This window comes from Clupea harengus, unplaced genomic scaffold (assembly GCF_900700415.2).
Source record: "Clupea harengus unplaced genomic scaffold, Ch_v2.0.2, whole genome shotgun sequence".
Taxonomy (NCBI): Eukaryota; Metazoa; Chordata; class Actinopteri; order Clupeiformes; family Clupeidae; genus Clupea; species Clupea harengus.
In genome coordinates this window covers 125,241-149,917 of record NW_024879583.1, presented here as the reverse complement: position 1 = coordinate 149,917, position 24,677 = coordinate 125,241, and the positions used below count along the sequence as shown (strand labels likewise).

Genomic DNA, 24,677 nt, shown 5'->3' with positions numbered 1-24,677 from the left:
TTTAAACAGAGGTGATCAGACAGGCGAAAATGCATTATCTTCAATGGCAGGGCCATGTGACATGTATCACTCTTTGCTGAAAAAACTAAAGATTGTGTCTCAATGAAAGGGGGGTGGAATATGTTCAGGACACTCCAAACATTAAATAAAATGTGTGAAGTAGTTCAGATTTGCGTCCCTGAATGCTCCACAATACTTTAAACATAGGCCTACACACAGGCAAAAATGCATTAACTTCAATGGCAGGGCCATGTGACATGTATCATTCTTTGCTGAAAAAACTAAAGATTGTGTCTCAATGAAAGGGGGGTGGAATATGTTCAGGACACTCCAAACATTAAATAAAATGTGTGAAGTAGTTCAGATTTACGTCCCTGAAGGCTCCACAATACTTTAAACATAGGCCTACACACAGGCAAAAATGCATTAACTTCAATGGCAGGGCCATGTGACATGTATCATTCTTTGCTGAAAAAACTAAAGATTGTGTCTCAATGAAAGGGGGGTGGAATATGTTCAGGACACTCCAAACATTAAATAAAATGTGTGAAGTAGTTGAGATTTACGTCCCTGAAGGCTCCACAATACTTTAAACATAGGCCTACACACAGGCGAAAATGCATTGTCTTCAATGGCAGGGCCATGTGACATGTATCACTCTTTGCTGAAAAAACTAAAGATTGTGTCTCAATGAAAGGGGGGTGGAATATGTTCAGGACACTCCAAACATTAAATAAAATGTGTGAAGTAGTTCAGATTTGCGTCCCTGAAGGCTCCACAATACTTTAAACATAGGTGATCAGACAGGCGAAAATGCATTATTTTCAATGGCAGGGCCATGTGACATGTATCGCTCTTTGCTGAAAAAACTAAAGATTGTGTCTCAATGAAAGGGGGGTGGAATATGTTCAGGACACTCCAAACATTAAATAAAATGTGTGAAGTAGTTCAGATTTGCGTCCCTGAAGGCTCCACAATACTTTAAACATAGGTGATCAGACAGGCGAAAATGCATTATTTTCAATGGCAGGGCCATGTGATACGTATGACACTTTGCTGAAAAAACTAAAGATTGTGTCTCAATGAAAGGGGGGTGGAATATGTTCAGGACACTCCAAACATTAAATAAAATGTGTGAAGTAGTTGAGATTTACGTCCCTGAGTGCTCCACAATACTTTCCACCATATTCCACCCCCATTTCATTGAGACACAATCTTTAGTTTTTTCAGCAAAGAGTGATACATGTCACATGGCCCTACCATTGAAGATAATGCATTTTCGCCTGTCTGATCACCTATGTTTAAAGTATTGTGGAGCATTCAGGGACGTAAATCTCAACTACTTCACACATTTTATTTAATGTTTGGAATGTCCTAAACATATTCCACCCCCCTTTCATTGAGACACAATCTTTAGTTTCATCAGCAAAGAGTGATACATGTCACATGGCAATACCCTGCCATTGAAGATAATGCATTTTCGCCTGTGTGATCTGTGTGTCAAGTGTTTTTTCACAGTGAATGACCAGAATGATGACTGCTAAACATATTTTACCCTTTCTTTACAGTGTTCTGAACATGTTCAACCAACTTTATTGAAGACATAATCCTTTTATCAGCAGATTGTTGTGTGTTTTACTGTTTCTTACTACAATATTTACAATGATGCCTGTTTAGTCAGTGTTCCCTATATTTAAACAAGAAAATCATACTTTTGTAACATCAGTGAATCGTTTTTAACCCATTTTGATGTTACTATGAAAGTAATATTAATTGTCAATTTTCAGCTACATCTTAGTCATTATCAAAGTATCCTGTACGCTTAAAATTAACTCACTATATCTTACCTTGTTTTAAAGCAAGTTAATATAATGCACAGTTAACAAAATACCATTATAAAGTCTGATCTAGCGAGTAGACAGATTAGGACTTTATAATGACAAATAGGCTACTATAACTTTCAAACACGCTTTTAACTATTTTCCCGATCATTAGGACAAATGGAACAATAAAACTCGTTGCATATAAAAGGTTTTTATATTACCCAGTCGATTAACAGGGTTGTTTGTTATAAAAACCTTTCATTTGATACAACAAACTCATTTTACTTCCTCGTTTCGTTTTACTTCTTGGGGTTATTGTGGGTTATTGTTGCTAGCAGAACGGAACTCCACGGTGAGCTGACGTACTTCCGCTTAAAATCTCAGCCACCACGTTCACTTCCGCTGCTATGGCATCCATCGTCCATATTGATTGTCCAAAACTAGTCAAGTGAAGAGAATCGACGAAAAAGTTCAAATGTCAGCGAACATATGGTACAACTGCTGAACACTGCTGGGTGCCTTTATGCCAGAATTCAATGTACAACGGTGTGCTTCGTGTTTTTTTTTTTTTAACCTTTCCTGTGGACGAGGAGCTTTCCTATGGGTAGTCGCCATGCTTCCTCGGACAAAGATATCCGTTTCTTCACCAGGTAAGGCAACTTCAGCCTTTTTACTAAAGGTAAAACGTGCCAAGGAAATGTCTCTAATGTTACCTAGATTGTAGAGGACAGTGTATTGGGTACGTGGCTACGTGTAGACTAAAATTAAGAGTGTTGGGTAAACTACTTGGAAAATGTAGTGAGCTAAGCTACCAGTAAATGTAGCAAGCTAAGATACACAAACACAACAAAAGTAGCTCGCTACATGAGAAGCTACAGGTTGAATCGACATTACATGGTGTCAGTCAACATGCCAAGATACTTGTTTTATTTTCAAAAATCATGCCAGGTAAATTCTTCTGTGGTTAATATCAGGATAAGGTCTACCCGGTACCTGCTATGTTAGTGAAATAAATAACAAAAGATAGTCGGGAATGCATCACATTTGTTTACAACTTAATGAAGTTGAATAACTTTAAAATGGGAATATCTACAAGATGCACACCTCTATTCTGTTTCCCTAGGTTTGCATCACATGACCTGCTCATCCTTCCAGTCAGTCGGATCATCACATCATGAGGCTCAGTGAGGATTTGGATACCCCAGGAGCAGATCCAGGAATATTTTCAGATGAGCTATGTGCCCTGATGTGGCAGACTTCACGGAACTTGGTTGAGGTGATGCAGGACCACCAAAGCTGGTGCCACTCTGCACATGAACGCTGTTCTTTTGTAGCTTCTTCAATTTTGTGGGCTGTCTCCAGAGGTGTTTTAAGGGATGCCATGTGATGGTGTTGTTGTAGTGTGTAGATGAAAGAACAGGTAGAGGGCCCAAACCTGTAATCACAGAGTGGCAGCTGTGGGGGTGATGGGGCATCTGAGTGTGGGCAGGTTTCTGGGCACTGCCTTGGTTGGCATTTGGTAAGACAGCACGCTGCCCTCTTTAACAGGCTGAACAGAGTCTACCAACGGCACGTCACGGGAGATGGCCATAGTTGTGATCATGGGCACCAGATAAGCAGGGAGGTCCTGGTAGATAACCCCAACATTGAGACAAGAGGGTTCAGGCAGAGGTGATTGTGACTCCTCTATACAGGTTACTCCTGTGATTTAAATAATAATAAAACTCTTATAAGACCAGAGAGACTTATTGTTTGTTTTTTATTTATTTATGTTAATTGCGATTGTACATTTTGTGTAAACATGCTTTGGCAACGTTGTGTTGTATGCAGTCATGCCAATAAAGCCATTTTAATTTAATTGAAATGTATAATGATGTGGTGATCTTAACTGTGATAAATGATAGGCTTAGATGATACACAAACAAGACCATGCAACATTGTAAGAAGTCATGTGCATTTATTAGAAATCACAAAGAAATGAGGACATTGTTTGACAGATGAATAAAGACAAGAATAATGACACTGGATGTCACTTCCACCAGCTCCAGAGGTGATCCTTGAGCTGGTTCACTGCCCCTATGGCAATTATGTTTGCCTGCGAGTTTAACCAACTTTGACACTGGTTTTGACAAAATGGGCAAAAACTTGAGGTGGCAACTGGCTTATTGTTAAAAATACAACAATCATCCCAACTTTAGAAATTCAGGTCAGCCCCCAATTTAATTGCAAAGATGGACAGACCCACCACATAGTAAGCACAAACACGTCAATACTACTTAAATACAATACTTGAGTTTTCTCAGGAACCTAAACTTAACCTGTGTGATGACTTTCCCTTACACTGTGAGGAGGTTGACTTTTCCTCATTGATCTGTAGCACTGACACCTAATTGTTAGCCCTGTCAGACCCTGGTCTGAAACTGTGATTAACATTAAAATTAGGGTTAAATACATTAGATCAATAAGACACAGGACAAAATACAACAGTAATAAGGATGATTAGTGCAACTGATGTCAATGACGATGTCAATGAACGTTAACGTTAATGTCGTTAGCTACTCGCTAACATGTACGCTAGGCTAACATAAAACACTTCATTTTAACCTTACCGTCATAATTATGGTAGGGTGACCAGACGTCCCGGTTTGACCGGGACAGTCCCGATTTTGAGTTGCGTGTCCCGAGTCCCGACAAAAACCTGTCGGGACGCTAAAATGTCCCGGTTTACACCAACCACTATGAAATTGTCCCGGTTGTCAGCGATTACATAGCCGATGTGGTCTTATTATTAGGGTTGGGTACCAAGAACCGGTACCAATATGGAACCGGTTCCAATACAACCGGTACCTACTCGGACCGAAATGCAACGCAGATTTCGGTGCTTCATTTCGGTGCCTGAGCCAATTGAACACGGTCGCTAGGCAGATTCCGTGGGGCACATGTAAAACTGCCCCTGCTCCCAATGTAAACTTTGTCCTGTGTCGCTCACGCTCATTGGTGTTTTCATAGCAACAGTCTTATGACGGTGAAGAGCAGGCAGCATTTCACAGAGCAAGCACAAACAGAACTAGCCATCAACCTTTTAACAGAGAAAATACCGAAAGGTAAACGGTCAAAAGTGTGGCTGTATTTCGCACAAAAAGATTCAAACATCGCGACGTGCAGCAAATGCAACAAAACAACTGCGTGAAAAGAGGCGAGAGAAGGCAAGAGTCAACGGCAGATCAGCAACCGAAGACTGAAAAATAAACGGAGATGACAGCTAACCTACGGTAGTCTCTTAAAGGGGCAGTACACATTTTCTCGTACTCAGTGTGTTCAAGTAACAAGATTATAAACAAGATAGAAAAGATAGGTATAAACAAATCATAAAATGGTGAAATTTCATGAAATAAATCCAAACAAAAGAATACATTTTTGACTCCAAAGGCAAATATGCTCATATTTTTGCAAAAGAAGTTTGAAGCTGTTTTTTGTATTTATTTATATTTATTTAAGTATACTATAAACTGTTGTTTACAGTTAATATAATGTTCATAGTTTGAAGTTAAAAAGTTTGAAGCTGTAGTTTGAAGCCAAGTGTTTTGTATGTATTTATATTTATAATATACTTTAAACAGTTAATATATTGTTCAATTTGAAGAAAAAAAATTGCCTTGGGGATAAAAAAAGCCTTTCTTTAATGTCGTCAATCGTCGCTTTGTGTTTTTAAAAAAAAAAAAAGTTTCAGTTCAGGCACGGTATCGTTTTAAAAGTATCGGTTTAGCACCGGTATTGGAAAAAACCCAAACGATACCCATCCCTACTTATTATAGCCCGATCATTAACTAAACCCATGTAGAAGGACTAATAAAGCGTCCAGCGTATGATTTGAACAATGTGTGTGTGTGTCAGTCAATCGTAGTGGTCTGTGTCTGCATAATCTGTGCAGCCAGCGTTACAATGTATATTTGTAAACATTGTTGCAAAAGCCTCTTCTATCTGTCTCGTTTTAACAGTCAGGCTATATCAATAGCTAGTCCAGGGCGATGATTATGCAGCGTTCTGCACACACTGCAAAACCTCATTTTCTGTAAGCCATGGTGGTAGCGCAGATGTGAAAGATCATGTGAAAACAGCCAAACATAAAATGTGGGTAGAGGCAGGGGCTAGCAGCGTAGCCACCTATTTTAGCAATGTTAGCGCTGGAAGTGGTGAGCTCAAGCGGGATGCTGAGGAGGGGACGTTAGCCAATGAAATCAATTATACTTCAGCAAATTCACTCCTCTAACAAATATACGGAATGAATGTTTCCAATAGGGTGTGTGTGTTGTTGGAATAACACTGGTAACACTTTACGCTAAGGGTACAGGATACAATTATCATGAATTCACGCATGAATTCATTGATGTAGTATATGTATTATTATGCATTATGTCATAAATGATTTATGTATTACTGCATTCCTTAATATCCCATGAATCATCAGGAATTGACGTGTTCATTTGTCATTCATGACCTCATAAATGAACAACACAACTAAAGCATTAGGTACGGCACATCATTATGAATTGTGATTTAATAAGTATGATCATGATTATTTATTTTTATGCAAAACAATGTGGTCATCACTGTGCAAATTCTGATTTGAACACAACTTGTGCCTAAAAATGTACCCACCTAATGCTTTAGTTGATGTGTTGTTCATGCATGAGGTCATGAATGAAAGGCTATGAACTCATGTCAATTCCTGATGATTCATAAGATATAAAGGAATGAAGTAAAGCACAATAATAATTCATAATTCATGTACCCTTACTGCAAAGTGTCACCATAACTTTAGTTCAAGCCTGTGGCAGCAGTTCAAAATAGTTTGTTTATTGCCATGCAATGAAAAATACCTTTTCACAAACTTTTTCACAAGTTCAGTGGGTACATTTTCCAAAAGAATGCTTTAATTCTGAAAAATAAAGTTGGTCCCACACAAAACTCACTCAATGTCTTTTAATATTTTTTCTTAGATATGTAGGCTACATAGAAAATGCATGAATAATAACTGAGATACCCCATTATCTTGTGAACAGTAGGCCTACGTGTGCTGTTGGCAAAATCTATGTCTATGTCTGACCTGGGCTGGATAAAAAGCGTCTGCGTGCACGAGCATTACGGTCGCGCGCAAAGTGTCCCGGTTTTAGGTCCGGGAAATCTGGTCACCCTAAATTATGGACATAATTTGAAACGTACAGGTTGAATACTTTGTCCTTTCTTGCGGTGGCTGTGGTTGAATTAGCCTAGATAATTCTGCTCACGTCTGTCACTGATATTGTCGGGAGATCCAGGAGGAGCAGGTAAAAGATGCAGCCATTGTGGTCGTTGCGTTGCTAGACAGGAAGTGAACGTGGTGGCTGAGGCCGTGGAGCGGAAGTATGTGGCATATAGCCAATTGTCGTGAGCGATTCCCGCCTTTCGGTTTCCTTTCTTGAACTATGTTTTTTTTTTACTCAGTAACGGATGTAATTTCCAATGTAGCGAAGTACAATACTTCAGTCAAAATCTACTTAAGTAAAAGTAAAATTACCGATTTCAAAAACTACTTAAAAATTACAAAGTACACAAAAAAACTACTCAATTACAGTAACGTGAGTAAATGTAATTCGTTACTTTACACCTCTGATCAAAAGTTGCTTCCACGAACCAAAAAGAGGGGCGTTTTTTTATCTTAGCCTGAAAATTAGCTCGCTAAACCGCTTAGCGAGCTACGACGAATACCCCCCTGTAAGATCTATTTCTTGGCTCTAAATAAAGTGAGACACATTTTGCTCAGAATTCAATAAATTTAATACATACATACAATACACAATAAAACCAGTGCAACCAAATTACCTTTGCATCTTATTATTGTAACCTCAATTTCAATACAGCCTACATAAACATTATTTCCCATTCCTATCCATCAACTGCATTTCAATAGTTCAGGCTAAATAAAGCTAGCTCATCACTGTAGCAGCATGTGAACGGCCAAGATAAAAAGTACTGAAAGCAATTGAGGTAGATTCAGTTTCAATTACACACTTTTTGCAAAAGGCAAAACCACAACTGAAACTGGTCTCCAGATTAATTGTAATTTATAAAACAATTGGGTTCTATTGAATTATTTAGCTGTTTCTGATTGGACGAGAGACGTTCCATGAGTTGGAATATCCCAGGACATCCCAACTCGGACTTTTCACAGCTAATAATAAATCACTGCGCGATGAAACATTCTATAGCACGTTGATACAATTAAGCGATAACCATTAATTCAAAGTTCTTATAATTCCAAAAGACGTTGACAATGGAACTATTTTTTTGTTGCAGAGAAATAATGGCGAAATAAACATTTTTTAATCAATAACTTCGTGTTTAAATGTTAATTGGTTGACTATAAAATTGTTTTATAAAAGCAATATAGTACTCGTGCGAGTGGGGTAGGTAAGGGATATTCCCACGGGTGTTGTTGCCTGCGCCACTCGGCCTCCGTGGCTACGGCCGAACACCACCCGTGGGAATATCCCTTACCTACCCCACTCGCACTCGTACTATATTGCTTAAGCATTCTATGTTAATCTACTAGTTAAACATTTATATCTAAACATTATACAACAATGTTGTCCTGAAGATTATCAAAGTGACTTCATCAAACCTATAACTACAGTCCACCCACCTTTTGCATGTGGAGCATGAATACTGAGAGCTAATTTGAGTTTAACATTTATGGACAGCCTATTTCCTAACGTCATGTAATAGAGGCCTATTATGTTAAATCTGTGGTGCCTGCTGAGCCAGTATTCCCACCTTAAATGTCTGCCATGCTCGCTCCAAGTGTTGTGTGTAGGCTCTGCTGTCAGGAGCCACAACATGTGTTTTGGGGCATACTGTGATACTAACTTAGTTTGTATCGCTCTGGGTCGTGGTCTGTATGCAAGAGAACTGTGTAGGTATTCATCTGTTCCACTACACAATATAGACTATTTTAGATACCTAGCTAGACAGTGGCATGTAAAAAAAAGGGCATGAAGTTAAAGATGAAACATTCTTTTCAACATTTTAAGCAAAGTTAGCTTATTTTTTTGTATTAGTTTAAGATTAGTATATAATTTAGAGTAAAAAAAAGGCATGGAGCATCATGCCAAAGTTTGGGCATATATGTAATGTATATAATATGCAATATTTTCTATATATAGTATATAACACACAAATTCTTTGATGACAGGAGCATTATTAATAACGGGATGATCATGGGATCCTCCAAGGCCCGACTTCAAATCACTTCATAGACATCAGGACCAACTAAAGAGTGAGGAAACAGTCCATGGTGTTTCTTTAATGGACACCTGGAATATCAGAGTGTTTAGTTGTGGCATGTCCATCCATCCATCTGTCTATAAACAGTATGTCTTAACTCTCTCCAATGGTACAGACACAATCCACACAGTCACTGACTGACAAATTCTAAGAGATAAAAAAAACAAGATGTCTTATATTGTATATTTAAAGAGATACTATATATCAAATTATATATATTTTATATTATATAATATAAAATGAAGTATTCACTTTAGGGAACAAATGTGAACAAACATAACTAATTGGTGTTTGTATTGGTGTCCAATAAGGTCTTCATTAAGCACCATTCATCATTTATTAGGCCAGTATTCACCAATTTCTTATTATCATTGAAAAGGTCATTTATTCTTCATTTATTCTTCCTTAATAATCAACTAGTTGGTCTGTTCAAAAATAAAAGGTTTACTGTTTAAATATGTAACTCATAGTGGCAGAATAGCAGTAGAACAGGTATTCCTACCTGCAAACTTTGTTTCACCATCCTGTAGTCACACCTCGTGGTAGAAACCTACCAAATAGGCTCACTTGAGGACAAGGAACCTGTTTTAAAGGAATAATGAGTTATTTACAGTTTATTAAGGATGACTGTGTCTGTAGTCATAGTGGGCCACAGACACAATAATTTCAGTCTGATTATATGGAAAGTAATCCTTCACTTTAGAAGAGGGAACTCATGTTGGGTCAGTACTGATATATTATGAAGGCATCACTGATTGAAGTGCACTCATTGCTCATTGCAGGGGCCCTGCCTCCCAGTCACCACTAGCAGCCTGGGTGAGTATAATAACCATTACTTGGAGCTGTTGGAGCAATGATACATTGTTTGTCAGAAGGAAAACCTATTTTACTATTTTGTGTTAGGAAGCTACAAACTTTCTATTTGTATTATTCTCATTAATCAGTAAGCCTGGGTTGAGACCAACTAGTTGGTTATTAAAGATGTACGAAGAATAAATGACATATTCAGTGAGAATAAGAAATTGGTGAATACAGGCTTAATACATGGTCAATGCTTAATGCAGACTTTATTGGGAACTTACACTGTTCCCTAAAGTATCAAGATAGGGTGTTACCTAAAATTCAAATGGGTGTTTTGTCAAAATAAGGGCCTGAGAAATATTGGTTCAAATGCCAGTTATAGTTGAAGGTAAACTATTTTCTGTGTAGTCTGCCTTGTTAAAGATTTACTGAGGTTGTGTTTTCTCAAAAATAATTGCAATATATTAAAATAATAGACTTGTTGATATTGCGTGTAGTTCACGTTGCAGGAATTACCTTTGCGTCGATCCATTTTAGCATTGTAGATTGTGCAGTGTCATTTCTTTCACATCTCAATAATCCATCATCCTCATTAAACAGACAGTCCACAATGAGCATGTCATCCCTTTTGGCAAACCTACTGCTGTCTCGTATTACATGATCAGGGTCAATGGTATGGTGCAGAACCACCAGAATGGTCGGCTTGGAATCTGTTCAGAAAGTAAAACAGGAGAACGATAAAAGACTGATGATAAAACTGCACATACATGTCACTAAGGGCTATAAGTGTGACACACACTTAATGCTAACCAGCTATATAACGACTAAAAACACAGAGACTTAACACCTTCTGGCCCTAAATTGTCTATTCAATTCAATTAAATGAACTTTTGGTGATCTAACGTCTACAACTCTATATTGGATCAGCAAGTGCATACCATCAGCTAGGCTCTCAATCCAGTTTACACATCAGGTCAGATTTGGCTCGGACTATCTACTAGAAATTCCCTACTAGGAAGGGCTTGTCAGGCCAGGTTAACTGGTCTCTAGTTAGGGCACTGTAGAGGTGGTTTAAGTATTGAGAAAGAGGAGGGCTTTTCATTGAAATTTGACAATAACAAAATACTACAAATATTTTGATCTGTTGACTATGTAGATCAAATCTTGGAAAACAAAGCCGCCACCTGTGTGTGTGATATGGGAACTGCCTGTGTGTGTGATATGGGAACTGCCTGTGTGTGTGATATGAGCAGCCAGCTATGTGTGTGATATGGGAAGTGCCTGTTTAGCCAGGAGTCCTGTGATCACCACATGACCTGTGAGCCTTTCAGCATCAATTGAATTTAAGTCAATTTCAATAACCCAAGCCCTAATGAATCCAAAGGCATGTTTCCAGGCCAGACTAAAAGCAGTGTATGTGTTATTGCAGCTCATATGAAGATCAGCATATTAAATCAAAAATTATATAAAATGTTGTGCTTCATACCAGGGGTGGCTTTCAGTGCTGCTTCAACATCCCTTCCAGCATGAGACACAACTATGCAGGCAGCCAGGATCATATCACAAGTCTGTACCGATTTCACCTCGTACAGATGTTTGAGCCATCTTTTGATGCCCAGAGAGTATTCTGCCGACTTTCCAAGAGCAAGAGTGTAATACGTCTTCCCTGAAGGCACTAGAATCCAAATTCCATCAGTAGTTGTTAAAGGTAGAAATGACATATAGAAATTTTAGTTTAAAACCTTCAAAAATGAACAAAACATATACACAGAATGTGAAGAAATAACCATGTTCTGCGTCGCAGAGACATCTATTAAAGTTGGCAAGCTAACCAGCTGGCATTGGTCAGGACTCTTTTGTAAATCCACTTTGTACCTAAAGAGTCAATAGTGAGTCACTGTAGTGAAAACAGCGACTACTCCACTGAGCTCAAAAGCTTGAGTGCTACAAAGAAGACCTATATGTTTGTGAGTGTCGCTGGTCAGCCCCCAACTGGAGCAGTGCTTTTGGTAACATATAAATGTCACTAAAGGTTTCTGGTTATTTCTGTGCAGGGACAAGAGATAGGGGTGGACAAACCCAAGGATACACTGCCCCCAATCTGCCGAGTGCGGAATATGAAATAATTTAGCTCACTAGCTGAAAATAAGCTGCTTTGTCTTTGAAACACAGTGGGGTGGGTGGATTAACAGGGGTGCTAGACCTATTTTTACCTCCCCAGTGGGAGACAAAACGATGATTCTGCAGTGTACAACAACTAACAGCAGCTAGAGAGCCCAGCGTGAACAGAGACTTGGCTAGTCAGTAGAAAGCACACACTGTACCATTTCATTTTTTGTTGAATGTACTAAACCGGCAGCGGATCCCGTAATTAATGCATGTCACTGCCCTCTAACCGTTATTTGTGGTGCCTGCAACAGAACGGTATCCTACAATCACAGGTGCAACTGAATGGAATCATTGTACCACAGACCACTGTTAAAAGGAATCAAAAGTTTAGCGATCATGAAATAGATATACATGCTAATAGGGTGTCATCACAATATAATAATACAGGCCAGTAATTCTACACCACCTGTGCAGCTGTGACAAACAAACTCAATAGTGTAGCAGGCAGCTATTGTAGGGAAATAGATAAAGGGAAAAAGTGATGGCAAGACAAATAAAAGGCAAACACTAGTAAAGGTTACTTTTAACATGGTACAAATGAGCAAAACTGGTTTTTAAAAGGCTTACATTTTTTTTTGACGTGTTGCTCCCCACAGTTTGTATACAGACAACAGACTATGTTGGCTGTTTATAATAGTCAAGGAAGGATCATTAACGACTGCGTTTCAAGGATGCTACTTCATCGAATCCCCCCGAGATTGACTGTTTTTTAGAGAAGACCTGTCATTCAGTGCTCCTGCAGCAGGCAGAATGTGGTTTTAGCCATATGCGGTCTGTTCATACATACTGTTCGCTCATGAGCCGCAACATTAATTGGACACAGATCACAGAGTTTACAAAAATAGGGGGGTATTTCAATAAATGAACAGACCTGAAATCTAAAGGATAAATATATAAACAAAAAAAACACATAGTGAGCACCAGCCTCAAGAGCATGGTAAAAAAAAAACTTCTGTAGGCAAACAGCCTTCTCAGGTGAGGACAATCAAGAAAAAATTATGCCCATGCACCACCCAAAGACTGTTGCACTGCCACTGCAAGGCCAGTGGGGGTTCAGATGGTGTAACACCCCCTTAATAGGGTTCCTCTAGGAGCCATAAAACTGAAGACAAAGTCCCTTTACAGTGTCATCCAATCTTAAGTCCTCCTGGACCAAGCAGAAAAAGGGGGAAAGGGAGAGGAAGACAGAGGAAAAAACACAGAGCACTTGCCACGGATGCCATTGGTTGCCTCTCCAAATAGACCCTGGAGGTCATCACTTAGCTGTTGCTACAGTGCAGCAGCCACAGATCAAAAACAAAGCCACTCCAAAACGTCAAATCACTGACTGAAACAGTAAACCCTGAACCACCACAGCACCATACAGTCTCTAAAATATCCACATATTTACTTCAATGCAACAGCACAACACAGATACTATAGCCAAAACAATGATCTTGATCAATGAGTTGTCACAGTCACATCTTGTGTGTGCACTCAGAGACCAAAGCACTCTACAACCAGGCACACAACCACACCCATAAATCGAAAAGCTCTCACCAGATATTTCAAGTAGACTGGCCCAACAAACATACATGGATGCCATTACACATGAACATGTACAATGTGGTTCAAAAACAAAGTTGCTACACTTGAACACACAAAACCAGTAACAAGTGACCCACAAAGGCACTACACATCAACCAAAGTAGCAACTGGGCACCACCCAAACACTGTTGCACTGCCACTGTAAGGCCAGTGGGGAAGCAGAGGGGCGTAACACATACCATGCCATGTTTTTAGTTGCACACAGCGATGAAGTTAGGCCTATAACGGGCACTAACATGTAACATTTACCCCCTTACTTGTCTTCAGAATGCATTTCATCACCATCTGGCCAGGTCAGAAAATGCCATAAGATATTGTACATTTTAGTTTAGATATGAAACATAGATATGAGCATGAAACAACAAGATCAGTTCATTCGCATGAGTGGAATATCCCATCATCCTCATTAGGCCGACTTCTTTTCTGGCCAAGACTTAAATTAGCTTCGTACTTCCTACAAAACTTTTCTGCTTAGAATGTATTAAGTAATCATGAAAACTGACTTTAAATTTAATTCAATTTGCTTTCAACTGAATGGAATCATGGTACCGTAGACGAAAGTTAAAATGAATGAGAAGTTTAGCGATCAGGAAATAGATATACATGCTAATAAGGTGTCATCAAACAGAGACATAATACAGGCCACTTATTCTACATCATCTGTCCAGCTTTGACAAACGAATCCAATAGTGTAGCAGCCCTCTATGTGTAGGGAAGTGGATGAAGTGAAAAAGTGATAATAATAATAGTAAAGGTTACTTTTAAAATGGTGCAAAGAATAAAACTGGTGCTCAGAATACTGATGCCATTGTGTGACAGAGCGCATGGCGACTGTCACGTGAATCGGTAGTTTCCCCGCAGATCATGATCACGCAGTATAAAATACGTTCTGATGGACATAAATATGAACGTTGTATTATGTGATTATATTGTGTGGTGTGCTTAGGTATGATGCGATAAGTGATTGCTGGGTGCAATGATTAGTTTAGACAAGATGGTTAGCTGCGGACTCACCTGTTGCCTGTCTTCCGGGAACGTGGGAAGCAAACGGGGATTCAGGGCTGAGAGGGATTATCTGTGTTTGTTACGCGCGCCGCTAGGGAAGCGCTCATTGAGGCAAGGGTGTTTCTAGTGTATCGAAATAACGTCTTGATAAAGTGTGTAATGACAAAGGTAGTAATATAACATGCATGTACATAGGTAATGGGTGATGCCAGTATGCGTGTAAAGAGATAATACTGTGTGCAACGGTTAATTGATTGATGCGTGTTAATGGTAACTGCCACCTGTTTAAATACGTGCCGCACAGCTCAGTTGGGAGAGGTTGCTGACGTGAGCACACTTAAGTGGATGGTTGCGTTCAACCAGGGGAATATCTAGCTAGCTTGGGCATTGTCCCAGTGTTTGTTTTTTTATTTTACATTCAGTGTTTTGTTTGTTCGTTTGTATTGTCTGGTTTAACCTACTGGTAGTACTTACAAGTAAATTAAAGAAAACCTTTTTGGAAGTACTGTTGTGCCTGTCATCCCTCCCTGAAGTCTGACCAACCAACCGCTCGGGCACACTCCTTTACACATTGTTTATGGAATTTTTTCTATCCTTGCTATCTAGATTACACCTGCTTTTAAAAGGCTCTTTTCAGACGTGTGCTGTCCCCTGCAGTTTACATACATACTGTATTACAGAACACTTTGGCTGTTTCTCGAAGTCAAGAAAGGATCCTTAACGACTGCTAAGGATGCCTTGTCATCGAATCCCGACTGTTTGATGTCTAGGATCTAGTCAATCCCGAAACATCGACTGTTCTGATGTCTAGGATCTTTTGAATTCTACCATTCCTTCACTGCACACAGCGATGAAATGACGCCTATAACAGGCGCTAACATTTAACATCTGCCCCTTATGATCTCAATCGCACAATATTTGACAGTGGTGCTAGACAGTTCGTGAACCCTTTAGAATTTTCTGTATATCTGCATAAATTTAATCTAACATGTGATCATATCTTCATCTACGTCCTAAAACTTGATAAAGTGGACCCAGTTCTTCTACCTTCTAGCACCACTGTAGGTCATATGGAAACACATTGCAGTCATATTATGCAGATATTTTGCAGTCTATAATTGTTTATAGGTAAGTAATGTTTTATAACATCCTCTTAATAATTTCTATCTTTCTATTAATTTGATTGTACATGCATATACTGAATGTGAATGGATACATACACCCCTTTATAATAACTTCAGACTAACTGCAGAGTAATTGTCATACTTTAAACCGTACCTTCAGAGGTAGAGGTGGTGGAGTGTTGCTTGTCTTCAGAAGGTCTCTCAACACCATCTGGCCAGATCAGAAAATGCCATAAGATATTGTACAATTTAGTTTAGGTAAGCATGACAGCATGACACAACAAGATCAGTTCATTCAAATGAGTGGAATATGCAATCATCCTCATTAGGTCGACCTCTTTTCTGGCCAAGGTTTAAATTCTGCTCAATAAGAACTATACAGGAAGTGTAATTTTACCCGCAAGCCCCGCGATAGCATATCCCAAAACAAAACCAGGAAAATATTGAAAAGTTCAGGTAAACAACTGGTTTAATAGTGGAATGACCTATAGTTTTTTCTGTAGCTCCCATCCCCCCACTCCCGCCTTTTTTCTTCTCTTTTTTTTTCCAACTGATAACTTACAAACCCAAGTTCAATCAACACATACCAATTTGACAAAAGTCTCAAATAGTCAACACAATGAATAACTGCACGTTTTACTTTCTTAAACTCATACAGTTGAATTCAAAATCCAAAACTTGTCAGAGCTCATTGTGTTAGAGAGGTAGTAAGTGGACATAACTAAATTGAGCTGTAATGTTTTACAGTATACCTAGTGCTATTTGATCAGTCTGACAGCCATGGCACATTCATAGAGTAGCACAGAGTTTAAAGGTTCACCTCTTTAGAACTCATCATTCTACAATTGTGAACATTCTATGTTCTACAAGCCCAACAATATTCATATTATGCCTATTATAGTTATTATTGTTGATTTTACTGCCTGATATACAATGCTGTTATACAGTACGCCTACTTATCTGGTAGACCTGCCCTCTTGTCCTGATGTGAAGGTGCAGTGTGTGGCACATCAAGCCACATAAACGTGTATGAAGGGTAACCATGAACACAATCTCTTTCTCTGTCGTGGGTCAATTTGACCGGTATTTGAGAGTTTGCTTTTGCCTACTCATCTTTTTTGCTCTATTAATTACAAAACTCCAATCTAACACAGATGCAACTTTTCATCCTTCTCCGATGATCATTATGAGCAGAAATGGGCAAAGTAATGTGATACGGTAATACTGACTGTATGCTGACAAGATAACTCTACATTGCTTTCAATCCTGCTTCTCAGGTGAGGACAATCAAGCAAATTATGCCCATTTACCACCCAAACACTGGTTGTTGTGGGGGTGCAGAGGGGTGTAACACATACCATGCCATGTTTTTAGTTGCACACTGCGATGAAATTAGGCCTATAACTGGCGCTAACATGTAACATCTGCCCCTTATTATGGACGTCAATCACACAATATTTTAGATCAGATGGAAATACATTTGGTTCAGCTGAAACATTAGTCACATTATGCAGAGATTTTGTAGTCTAAAGTTTTTTTATAGGTAAGTCATTTTTCATAACATTATCTTAATAATTTTTATCTTTGTATTAATGTGATTGTACACATGTAGTACATGCATGTACAATAGGTGTACAGACACATACACCCCTTTAATAATACATTCAGACTAATTGCAAAATAATCGTCATATTTGAAACCATACCTTCAGAGGCGGAGGTGGTGGCGGTGGAGTGGACTACACCATCATCCTCATTAGGCCGACTTCTTTTCTGACCAAGGCTTAAATTCTGCATGATGGTAACTATAGAGCAAGTGTAAATTTACCTCAAACAATCTAGCCCAGCAATAACATATCCCCAAACTTCACCAAGAAAATTTTGAAACTGTAAGAATTTACAGCATATCCTGTGTGTGAACATGAGATTCATGGTCAGCAGATGCTATACAAAATGGTAATCTTATCATGGTAACCAAGGAAAGGTCCCCACACTGGATTTGCTCAGACACCTGGGGTCAGGAAGCAAACTGAGGTGTGAGTGACTGCAATTAATCATAGTATGGGAATGGGGGAGGCCATTGAGAACCATCTCAGTCAAAGAAACCTGATTATCATACAGAACAACAAAAGGTTGCCAGACCTGTTTGCATTACAAGCCTAGCTCATTTACATTCACAGCCTAGGAGGTTTCTTAAAACAGTATAAGGCTAGAATTGGAGATGCTTGTGGTTCAGACCTACACCGCTGAATCCGGAGTAAGTTCCACGCGCTTCGTTACTGCACTTTACTGGAATAAAGCTTGCTGCATTAAAAACAAAGAAACTTCCTTCATTTCTTACACCACTCTCTTTGTCTCTTTTCTTCTCCTCCTAGTCTAGACTGTCTCTGCTGTGGGATGCTGCTGTAGTCTCTCCACTTGATCTACTTGCAGAAGCCCTCCGCCTACACCTATCCATCCCCACCACACTGTCATGCATTAATTCTACCCTGCTCATGATACATGTACACACATTACCCATAATGTAAATAATTGCCACCATCAATATAGTTTTCTCTCTCTGCTCTCTCCCCATTTTATCCACTATTAATTTTGTATGTTTCATGTATATACAATCTTTATGTATGTATCTGTCAAACATAACCAAGCTTAAGGTTTTCAAATTGAGTTAAGTTAAAAGTAGATAGCTTCTTCCTCCTGTTAAAATAGAGTCTGTAAAGTGAACTTTGACTATTTCTGCCCTTCTTCTTATGTCAGACCTTTAAGGAGGAGTGTCTAAGGTGTAAAACGTAATTGTCATGGTGGGCAAAGTTAAGAACACCCCCCCCCTCTCTCTCTCCCTCCCTCTCCCTCTCCCTCTACCTCTCCCTCTCCCTCTCTCTCTCTCTCTCTCTCTCTCTGAGAAGCAACAACATATGAGGTAGTGTCCCACCCTGGGGAGTGTTTACCAAACTGTCATTGTGCTGCAATAATTTGAAATAATCCCATTTCTACCTTCTGCCCCCCCTGCCCTTTTTCTATCTCTACCTCTCTACCTGGCCGGCTCCATGCAGATGTGCCCCCTCTGGGCTCTGTAGAGCGCATTGAGACATTTTGGCACTATATAGATACAATGTAATTTAATTGAATTCCGTTGCCCCTCTTACTAAGTCAAGAGGTTCCGTTGCCCCCGCATTTAAATACGTACTACATTTAAACACCTTTCTGATAAAACTGCAGACATGAAAGAACCTGGGGTCATAAGCACCAATGAGATGTATGAAATAATATTCAACATTTGAAATATCTCTCTTGGAGAGTTTTCTTTGTATATCAACTCTAAAGGCAGACATATGTCCTGAAGGCGTTTAGTTTTACCCTACTAAAATCAAGTTTGCAAGAATAATAATCAGTATGCACCTAAAATTCAAAGCACAATTTTCAAACGTGTAGCCTATAGAATAGTAGTGTGAATTACTGACCTGTTTACTATGCCGCCATTTTGTAGCAATACGTGCCCTGGGGAAACAACCTTTTCTAAATAAATAAATCACTGCATGGATGTGTACACACATCAGAACATGTTCCTCAAGATTAGACTCACATGGTTCTATCAAACATAACCAAGTTTAAGGTTTTCAAATTGAGTTTAGTTGAAAGTAGATAGCTTTTTCCTCCTGTTAAAATGGAGTCTGTAATGTGAACTTTGACTATTTCTGCCCTTCCTCTTATGTCAGACCTTTAAGGAGGAGTGTCTAAGGTGTAAAACTTAATTGTCATGGTGGGCAAAGTTGATCAAAGTCTAAGAACCCCCCCCCCCCCTCCCTCTCTCTCTCCCTCCCTCCCTCTCTTTCTCTCTCTGAGAAGCCTCAGGTCTTACCTCAAGTCTCCCACCCGAGCCGTGCCCCGCTGCCCTGGTCCATATTCGGTCTTGTACATTGTAGTTTGTCTCTCACACACACAATCAAGAGGCAGGTATTGAAAGCTTGCTGAGCACAAAACAATATTAATTGGTACCTCTGTTGATGTAACTCTCCAATACGCATCAGTATTGTTTACTTGTTTACTTTAAATACCCCTCATTTATTTATATTCATCATAGACTTCTAACTACCATGGTTTAAAAATACAACCTTTTCAATGTTGGTAAATGTGGACCTACAGACTTAGAAATCCCCTCACCACACACATGCGCATATCAATCACTACCCAGACAACCTCACTGCGCTCTCTGCTGTAGTCTTTCGCTTTTGCTAGTGTTTTCTGCCGATATGTTTTTTTTCTCTTCGCACAAACAATTGATTGTGAAACCTGGAATCATACAAGAAAGTCTCTTAACAAAACCAGACTTGTGGGAATGGAAACAAGTGTGTAAACTCTAAATAATAAATGCACACCAGTCACTGTGCTGATGCATTTTATGATTAGATATTGCACAAGATGGAATAATACCTTAGTCATTTTAATGTTACATAGCATATCTCTGCTAGCCTTAAGTAAAGTATAAAAATGTCCATACCAGTATGAAATATCATAGGCCGGCGTGAGATAATATAGACAAATTATAAGAGCTTGTAAGATCTATTTCTTGGCTCTAAATAAAGTGAGACACATTTTGCTCAGAATTTTCTTTTTATTAATGCAACATGAATTTCAATAACATTATTTTGTGCAGAAAATAAAAACCAGTGCAACAGTGGTTTCCAAATTACTTGTGCATCTTATTATTGTAAGCTCAATTTCAATACACCCTAAATGTAAATGATTTCCCATTCCTATCCATCAAGTCGAATCTGCATTTCAATAGTTTGGGCTTTTAAAAAATTAAATAAAGCTAGATCATCACTGTAGCATCACGTGAACGGCCAATATTTATATCTAAACATTACACAACAATATACATGACTTAAATGTTGTCCTGAAGATTATCAAAATTACTTCAACAAACCTATAACTGCACTCAACCTACCTTTTGCAAGTGGAGCATGAATACTGAGAGATAATTGGAGTTTAACATTTATGGACAGCCTATTTCCTAACGTCATGTAATAGACGGCCTATTGTGTTAAATCTGTGGTGCCTGCTGAGCCAGTATTTCCACCTTAAATGTCTGCCATGCTCGCTCCAAGTGTTGTGTGTAGGCTCTGCTGTCAGGAGCCACAACATGTGTTTTGGGGCATACTGTGTGATACTAACTTAGGTGTAACCGCTCTGGGTCGTGGTCTGTATGCAAGAGAACTGTGTAGCTATTCATCTGTTCCACTACACAATATACACAATTTTAGATACCTAGCTAGACAGTGGCATGCAAAACAAAAAAAAGAATACAAAGGGCATGATTTTAAAGATGAAACATTCTTTTCAACATTTTAAACAAAGTTAGCTAATTATTTTTGTATTAGTTTAAGATTAGTATATAATTTAGAGTGAAAAAAAAGGCTTGGAGCATCATGCCAAAGTGTGGGCATATATGTAATGTATATCATATTTTCTATATATAGTATATATAACACAAATTCTTTGATGACAGGAGCATTATTAAGAACGGGATGATCATGGGATCCTCCAAGGCCGACTTCCAGTCGCTTCATAGACATCAGGGTCACTTAAAGAGTGAGGAAACAGTCCATGGTGTTCTTGTAGTGGACACCTGGAATATCAGAGTGTTTAGTTGTGGCATGTGCATCCATCCATCTGTCTATATACAGTATGTCTTAACTCTCTCCAAAGGTACAGACACAATCCACACAGTCACTGACTGACAAATGCGAAGAGATAAAAAACAAGATGTCTCTTATTGTATATTTAAAGATGTACTAAATATCAAATTATATATATTTTATATTATATAATATCAAATTAAGTATTCACTTTAGGGAACAAATGTGAACAAACCTAACTAATTGGTGTTTGTATTGGTGTCCAATAAGGTCTCTATTAAGCACCATTAATCATTTATCAGGCCAATATTCACCAATTTCAAATTGAAAAGGTCGTTTATTCTTCATTTATTCTTCCTTAATAATCAACTAGTTGGTCTGTTGATCAAAATAGAAGGTTTAATTTATAAACATGTAACTCATAGTGGCAGAATAGCAGTACAACAAGCATTCCTACCTGCAAACTTTGTTTCACCATCCTGCAGTCACACCTCGTGATAACCTACCAAATAGGCTCACTTTAGGACCAGAAACCTGTTTTAAAGGAATATTTACAGTTTATTTAGGATGATTTTAGACTGTAGTCATAGTGGGCCACAGACACAATCATTTCAGTCTGATTATATGGAAAGTAATCCTTCACTTAAGAACAGGGAACTTATGTTGGGTCAGTAATCATATACTATGTAGGCATCACTGATTGAAGTGCACTCATTGCTCATTGCAGGGGCCCTGTCTCCCATTAACCACATACTGGGTGAGTACAGTGACCATTACTTGGACCTGCTGGAGCAATGATACATTGTTTGTCAGTAGGAAAACCTATTCTCCAATTATTCTGTCCCTATACGTAACATTCAAACAATGTGTTAGGAAGCAACAAACTTTCTATTTTTATTCTTCTCATATATCAGCAAGCTTAGGTGAGACCAACTAACTGATTATTAAAGATGTACCAAGAATAAATTACATTCAGTGAGAATAGGAAATTGGTGAATACAGGCCTAATGCTTAAGGCAGACTTTATTGGGAACTTATACAGACATTAATGAATTATGTGTTAATGGCTAACATTTGTTCACTAAAGTAGAATGTTACCTAAAATTCAAATGGGTGTTTTGTCAAAATAAGGAGGGCCTGACAAATATTGGTTCAAATGCCAGTTATTGTTAAAGGTAAACTATTTTCTGTGTAGTCTGCCTTGTTAAGAAATACTGACTGAGGTTGTGTTTTCTCAAAATTACAACTTTATAATTGTATTATGTTAAAATAATATAATTTATATTGCGTGTAGTTCAAGCTTTAGAAATTACCTTTGCGTTGATCCATTTCAGCATTTTAGACTGTGCTGTGTCATTTCTTTCACATCTCAATAACCCACCATCCTCATTAAACAGACAGTCCACAATGAGCATGTCATCCCTTTTGTTAAACCTACTGCTATCTGGTATTACATGATCAGGATCAAAGGTATGGTGCAGAACCACCAGAATGGTCGGCTTTGCATCTGTCCGGAAAGTAAAACAGAAGAACGATAAAAGATTGATGATAAAACTGCACATACATGTCACTAGGGGCTATACGTATCACACACTTAATGCTAACCAGCTATATACTGTAACAACCAAAAAGACTAAGACTTCCTAACACCTCCTGGCCCTAAATTATCAATTCAATTCAACACTTTTGGTGATCTAACATCTACAACTCTATATTGGATCAGCAAGTGCATACCAAGCTTCAGCTAGGCTGTCAATCCAGTCTGCACATCAGGTCAGATTTGGCTCGGATTATCTACTAGAAATTCTCAACTAGGAGGGGCTTGTCAGGCCAGGTTAACTGTGGAGGTGGTTTGAGTGTTGAGAAAGAGGACTGATTTTCATTTGAAATCTGACAATAACAGAATATTAGAAATATTTTGATCTGTTGACTATGCAGATGAAATCTTGGGAAACTGAACGGCCACCTGTGTGTGTGACATGGGAACTGCCTGTGTGTGTGACATGGGAACTGCCTGTGTGAGTGACATGAGAACTGCCTGTGTGAGTGACATGAGAACTGTCTGTGTGTGTGACATGGGAACTGCCTGTGTGTGTGACATGGGAACTGCCTGTGTGTGTGACATGGGAACTGCCTGTGTGTGTGACATGGGAACTGCCTGTGTGTGTGACATGGGAACTGCCTGTGTGTGTGACATGGGAACTGCCTGTGTGTGTGACATGGGAACTGCCTGTGTGTGTGACATGGGAACTGCCTGTGTGTGTGATATGGGAACTGCCTGTGTGTGTGATATGGGAACAGCCTGTGTGTGTGATATGGGCAGTCACATGTGTGTTTTATATGGGAAGTGCCTGTTTAGCCAGGAGACCTGTGATCACCACATGAACTGTGAGCCTTTTAGCATCAATTGAATTTAAGTCAATTTCAATAACCCAAGCCCTAATGAATCCAAAGGCATGTTTCCAGGCCAGACTAAAAGCAGTGTATGTGTTATGGCAGCTCATATGAAGATCGGCACATTAACTCAAACATAATAACAATATCAAATGTTGTGCTTCATACCAGTGATGTCTTTCAGTGCTGCTTCAACATCTGTTCCAACACGAGACACAACCACACAGGTAGCCAGGATCATGTCACAACTCTGTACTGATTCCACGCCAGTCAGATGTTTGAGCCATGTTTTGATGCCCCGAGAATGTTCTGCCGACTTTCCAAGAGCAAGAGTGTAATATGTCTTCCCTGAAGGCAAAATAATCCAAACTCAGATCCAAATCAGTAGTTATTAAAGGTGCTACATGTAGACAGTTTTGTTTAAAACATTCAAAAATGAACAAAACATGTCAACAGAATGTGAAGAAATAACAGTCAATGTCCTTCTATGTTCTGTGTTGCAGAGATATATCTATAAAAGTTGGCGAAAACAGCAACTAAGAACTACTGACCTCAAAAGCTTGCTACAAAGAAGACTCATGCCTATTTGCCTTGACTAAGTTAAGGTAACATACAAATGTCATTAATGGTCACCTCCGCTATCTTGGCAAAACCTGCGCTCCTGCAGCAGGCAGAATGTGGTTTTAGTGCGGTCTGTTCATACATACTGTTCGCTCATGAGCCGCAACATAAATTGGACACAGATCACAGAGTCTACTAAAATAGGGGGTTATTTCAATAAATTAATAGACCTGAAATCTAAAGGATAAATAT

The 24,677-nt window shown here is 38.9% G+C and overlaps 1 long non-coding RNA gene across 1 annotated transcript; it reads left to right on the top strand.

Moving 5' to 3' along the window:
* Positions 1 to 2,136: 2,136 nt before the first annotated feature.
* LOC116221599 lies at positions 2,137 to 3,023 on the top strand. The gene is made up of 2 exons (XR_004164202.2): positions 2,137 to 2,473; positions 2,947 to 3,023. It is a non-coding gene; the product is annotated as an uncharacterized LOC116221599 (long non-coding RNA).
* The last annotated feature ends 21,654 nt before the right edge of the window (positions 3,024 to 24,677 follow it).